The sequence below is a fragment of the Arachis hypogaea genome, chromosome 13 (genome assembly GCF_003086295.3).
Source record: "Arachis hypogaea cultivar Tifrunner chromosome 13, arahy.Tifrunner.gnm2.J5K5, whole genome shotgun sequence".
Classification (NCBI taxonomy): Eukaryota; Viridiplantae; Streptophyta; class Magnoliopsida; order Fabales; family Fabaceae; genus Arachis; species Arachis hypogaea.
This window is the reverse complement of record NC_092048.1, coordinates 92,857,683-92,863,893: the sequence shown is the minus strand read 5'-3', so window position 1 is coordinate 92,863,893 and position 6,211 is coordinate 92,857,683. Positions and strand designations below refer to the sequence as shown.

The 6,211-nt window shown below is 40.9% G+C and overlaps 1 non-coding gene across 1 annotated transcript; it reads left to right on the top strand.

Moving 5' to 3' along the window:
• Nucleotides 1–5,505: 5,505 nt before the first annotated feature.
• Nucleotides 5,506–5,612, top strand: LOC112738479 (small nucleolar RNA R71). Its single transcript, XR_003169438.1, has one exon. It is a non-coding gene; the product is annotated as a small nucleolar RNA R71 (small nucleolar RNA).
• The last annotated feature ends 599 nt before the right edge of the window (nucleotides 5,613–6,211 follow it).

Below are 6,211 nucleotides of genomic sequence, written 5' to 3'. Positions count from 1 at the left end.
TCTCCAATGAGCAGATAAGTAGCGAATTTGATACACTGCTCTTTATAATAGCCCAGACCACCCGCTAGCACGATATTGTCCACTTTGGCACACAAGGCCTCACGATTTTGCCTTTGACGATAGGGATGATAGCTGAAGCCCCCATACTCACTCGTCAAAACGCGTCATGCTAGGGAGAGGTATCCACACCCTTATAAGACATGCTTCGTTCCCCTCTCCAACTGATGTGGGACTTTACACTCTTCAGGCACTAGCTGCGCTTGCAGTACTCGCTCCATGGCCTAAAACCAAGTATTGGCTTCAGTCGAATTGGTGGTTCCTTTGAACTTTGGCGGATTAACCTTTAAGAAGGTCGCCAACGTCATCGGACCATGAGTCCCATTTCCGCCATTCCCCCCATTATGATTGTTGTTCATCTGCTGCCCGAGTGCCTCAGCAGTGGCCTACATAGCAGTAGCCATATTTTACAATGCAGTCATGAAATTAGCCGGGTCATTCGGATTGGTTTCTGGCCCTTGAGCACCGGCACATCCCCTCCCACGGCCTCGACCGCGTCCACGAGGCGCCATCTGGTTTCTATACACACCAAACAATCGATATCAAGTTGATCAGTCTCAATATCGGAAGTCTAGTGCTTCAAAGTCCCAAATGCATGCTCATGAACATTTATGCCAGTTATATCAGTCAGATATTCTAATAGCACATAAACACAGACACAGAGAATACACAGAAGCATAGTCAGTCCGTCCCTCAGGCTCTACAGGAACGAACTGCTCTGATACCATAATGTAACACCCTACCACACAGAGTCTTATGCTTAAATCATAAAACATAGGTGGCGAGGTATTACGACCTCTAGAAATAGAATTTAGTAAATATAATAGTGTGAAAAGGGTAACTAGGAGCCTTTGAAGAAAAAGGGGTAAATCAAAACCGGTAAATCGAAAAGTGCAACACTCCAATCGATAACGTAAATGAAACAGATATAAGATAAGCTAACACGAGATGATATACAAAAGAGTTCCAATAATACGGATATCAAGGCTCGGGACTCAGTTTACGAAGATAACCGATATGAGCAAATAATAGTATACATACACATATAGTAGGAACTCCCAAAAGTTCCCAAAAGACAAAATACAAAACCTATTTTCTCCAAAATAACCTCTAAGAGGAGTTAATACAATATATATATATATATAGTAGAGAATATAAGTATCTAAATAAGTACATAAGATCAAAATAAAATCCCCAGAGCTAAGGATCTTTGCCAAAAAGGAAGTCTCCAGCATGCCTCAGCGAGAAGCCTCACGTCCTGCATCTGAAAACCACAAAATCCGCATGGGTGAGAACCGGAGGTTCTCAGCATGGTAACAGTACCCAAATATCTAACATGTAATGTCCTGGGAAAGTCGAAGGCAATCCTAGAACTTCCAGATATAATCAAAGCGTATAAATATACTAAACCATGAGAAATGTAAAAGTAGGCAACTAACTTAAGGATCTTCAATCTAACTAAATATTCCATTTCCAAGTCCTTCAAACCTCCCAACCGTCAACAGTAAAGATATGCAAACACAAGTATATCACACAAGAAATGCACAAGTAGGAAGCAAGTAAGACAATTAGGCAATTAGCAAGTAATGATGCAACCAGTTAAGCATTCCAAACAAATCACATATAATGCATATGATGCATGCTTGTCCTAGTGGCTGATGAGTCTCATCTGTCGATTATAAAGCCAACCCAATAAGTCCTGGTAGCTAACTATTGGACTGTCCCTCAGTCGTGCATCCCTGATGAGGCGCAAAAGTTGGTGAATTAGAAATTATTAAAATAGTTACGTTGCAAGTATAGTTCTTAACTCACCGAAAATCTGCCTATCAATTTAGAAATATGTCACAGAGAGTTTAAATTAAAAATTACTGGGAGTTGGAGTCCCAGGTCGTCTCCCAACGAGTTGCAGAAAAGTGTGCTATTTTATTAATCAGATGTTCCAAGAAGTTGAGTTAAGTAGAGGGAAAATTAAAAAGAGGAAATTTAAATAATATGAATAAAAGCCTTGACTGGGAGTTGATTAGTTGGAATCTCTATTATTGATGGGATGATTTCAAGATTAATTTATAATTAATGGTTGCTCTATTTAGTTATCCCTTACTAGGTAAAGGAAAGTCAAACAAGTTGGAATGCTAGATCTATTCACAAGTTGCAACCCACTTAGTTCAAAGGGATTGGTGTTAGTGATTAGATAACAATCCAACAGTTAACCTAATTACAATTTTTCTTTCAATCCTCCCAACTCAAGAGTTCCTTTCAATCAACTCCCCATCAAGTGAGGGAACTACTCACTCATTGCAAATAATAAATCCATAACACATGAAAGGGAATTAAAATAAGACATGATTATTGGAAGGGAAAATAAATTAAAATGGGAGAAATAATCCTTGTACGAAATAATCATGAAAATATTCAAATAACAAAATTGAACAAAGCAAAGAACATGGAAGAATAAAACCAAAGTTAAGAGAACGAACTAGAATGACGAAGTCTTGATGAGGAAATAACTTTTCTCAATGTTCCAATGCTAAGACCAATTGAAAATTAAAATTCTTAAACCTAGGGAAAGAAACCTAGAGGGGGAAAAACTAGATCTAAAACTGTCAACTGTGTAGAATGAATGCTGTCATTTGTTTCTGCATATTCTCTGGCTCTAGTCTGCTGTTCCTGGCCAAAAACTGGGTCGAAATAAGGTCCAAAATCGCCCCCAGCGAAGTCTGCAGATTATGCAGATCACACATGTCACGCGATCGCGTCATCCATGCGGACGCGTCATTCGCGCTTTTCCTTGCCATACAGTCCTCAATAAGATCAGAGAAAAGACTCATCATGCACCTTTGGAAAGTAGCTGGTGCATTGCACAAACCAAAGGGCATTCTCTTATAAGCATAAGTCCCAAAATGACATGTAAAAGTAGTCTTTTCCTGATCCTCAGGAGCTATATGGATCTGGAAATAACCTGTGTAACCATCTAAAAAGCAATAATGTGATTTACCTGACAGGCGATCCAGCATTTGATCAATGAATGGAAGTAGGTAGTGATCCTTACGGGTAGCCTGGTTGAGACGCCTGTAATCAATGCAGACTCTCCAAGCATTCTGAACTCTAGTTGCTATGAGCTCTCCATGCTCATTCTTCACTGTAGTAACCCCAGATTTCTTGGGCACCACTTGTACTGGACTTACCCATTCACTGTCTGAAATGGGATATATGATACCTACTTCCAATAGTCTGGTCACTTCCTTTTTGACAACTTCCAAGATGGTGGGATTCAATCTTCTTTGGGGTTGACGGACAGGTCTTGATCCCTCTTCTAAGAATATTCTGTGCTCACATACTTGAGGGTTGATGCCTACTATGTCTGCCAAGCTCTACCCAATTGCCTTCTTATGCTTTCTCAGCACATCAAGTAACTACTCTTCTTGTTGAGAAGTAAGTTTCCTTGCAATGATAACTGGAAACCTCTGCTCATCTTCGAGATAGGCATATTTGAGATGTGGAGGGAGGGGTTTCAATTCTAACTTTTGATCATGGACAGGCTCTGGATTATCTGGAGCTTGTGAAAATGACGAAGTGCCCTCATTGTCAGTTAAGAGGGTTCCCACACTTGGACCTTGTCCAGTGTGCCTCTCTTCTAACTCTTCCTTGTGAACTTCAGCTACACTTTCGTCTATGACATCACACTGAAAGATAGAACGATCTTCTGGGGGGTCGTCAATGACTCCATTCAGATTGAAGATTACTATGCGGCCATCTATTTCAAAGGAGTATGTTCCTGAAAAAGCATCCAATTTGAATTTTGATGTCTTCAGGAATGGTCTTCCAAGTAGGATTGATGATGGCTTATCTGAATCATTATGGGGCATCTCCAAGATATAAAAATCAGTGGGAAATGTAAGTCCTTTAATGTTCACCAAAACATCTTCAGCAACTCCAGCCACTGTAATAATGCTTTTATCTGCTAACACAAAACGAGCTGCCGACCTTTTTAAGGGAGGGAGCCTAAAAATATCATATATAGACAAAGGCATTATACTGACACATGCTCCTAAATCACACATGCAATCATAAATTACTACACCACCAATAGTACAGCTAACTATACAAGGACCTGGATCACTACATTTTTCAGGTAATCCTCCTATTAAAGCAGATATAGAACTACCTAAAGGAATAGTTTCTAATTCATTAATTTTGTCTTTATGGATACATAAGTCTTTTAGAAACTTTGCATATTTAGGTACCTGCTGAATAACATCAAAAAGAGGAACAGTTACCTCAACCTTTTTGAATATTTCTACCATTTTGGGGTCGGGTTCCAGCTGCTTCCTGGGGTTCCTTGCAAGTTGTGGAAATGGAATGGGAGTAGTGTTTTCTGTAGTATCTGCGCCTTTTGGTGCTTCCTCCTGTGGTTGAGCTATTTCTTCTTCAGCTATGTCCTGTATGTCCTCTTCCTCTTCAACATCTTCTATTTCTACTACCTCTTCAGCTGAGGTGTGTTCTGGTAGGCTTGGTTCCTCCTGACTCCTCTCCTGCAGTGTGGTTCCCGACCTTAGGGTGATGGCATTAATGCCTCCCTTTGGATTGGGTAATGGTTGAGAGGGGATTCCAGTGGAGCTTGAAGGTTGGTTACTGGAATTTTGCGTTGATCCAAGCTGTGACATAAGAGATTGCAAAGTAGAGGTGAGACCATTCAGACTGGCGTTAATATTATTCATGTTATTTTCCATGGTCTGTTGTCTTCGCTCAAAAGATTGTAGTAGCTCTTCATTAGGAGATAAAGAAGAATGAGTAAATTGGGATGTCTGCTGTTGATTGTTCTGTGGTCCTTGGTTTTGCCTCAGGTGAGGTGCTCTGTAAGGTTGATTCTGCTGCCTGTTGTTGTTATTATTCCACCTCTGATTTTCCTGATTATCTCTGCCTCTTCTGTTATTGTTGTCCCTCCAATTCTGGTTAGAATTGTCCTGCCATCCATGGTTATTATTTCCACTTTGATTGTACCCTTGGTTGGGGCGGTCATAGAAGTTATGAGTGGATGCCACCATGTTGTCTTCTTGTTGGAGCTACGGGCATTCATCAGTGTAATGGCTATAATCAGCACAGATTCTACAAATTCTTTGCGGGACTAGTTGTTGGTTTTACTGTGGTGGAGGAGCTTGCTGAGCTTGCTGTTGATTCAATTGCATCTGCTTCAGCAAGTTGGTCATCTCGCATATACTCTGAGCTAAAGCAGCAGTCTCTCTATTAGAGGATACTTCTGCAACGGCTTTTGAACGGCCTTGCTTTTGCCTGTGGTTCCTAGTAGATTTAGCTAAATCACTGATCAATTGCCAAACTTCATCGGTGGTTTTGTACTTCTTCATAGACCCATTGCTAGCACTTTCCAATGTGGTCTTATCTTGGGGCCTCATGCCCTGTGTGATATAGCTAAGTAACACTATCTTGTCAATCCTGTGGTGGGGGCATGCTTCCAGAAGATTATTGAAGCGCTCCCAGTATTCAAAGAGAGTTTCATTGTCATCCTGAACAATTGTGGAAATATCCTTCCTCAGTTTATCAGTAACTTCAGATGGAAAGAATTTTTCCAAAAACTCCTTTCTGAGTGTATCCCAGTTGGATACATTTGCCAGAGGTTGAGTGTAGTACCACTCTCTTGCTTTTCCCTCGAGAGAAAACGGGAAAGCTTTCAGCAAAATTAAAGTTTCATCAGTACCATCACGCCTGACAGTAGAACAGACTGCCTGGAAATCTCTTAAGTGCTTGATAGGCTCTTGAGCAGGTAGGCCATGAAACTTGGGCATCAAATTTAGCAGTGCAGTCTTTATTTCAAAATCTGTAGCTACCGCTGGATGATGCGCTTGAAACGGTTGCATTGTAAAATCAGGGGCTCCTTCCTCCTGGATGGTAACTCTCCTAGCTGCCATGTCTTCTGCACGTAAAACAACCAAATCAGTAGAACGGGGGCTGGTTTCTTCCTCAAGTTCACTCTCAGATCCGCCCTCAGAGCGGACTAACCGACACTGTTCTCGCCTTATTCGCGAAATAGTCCTTTCAATTTCAGGATCGAATATTAGCAAGCGCGGATCAGGAAGTGAACGCATCATTTGACGGAAGAAACATGCAGCTCATAGTAGCAAAATAAAATAAAATGCAA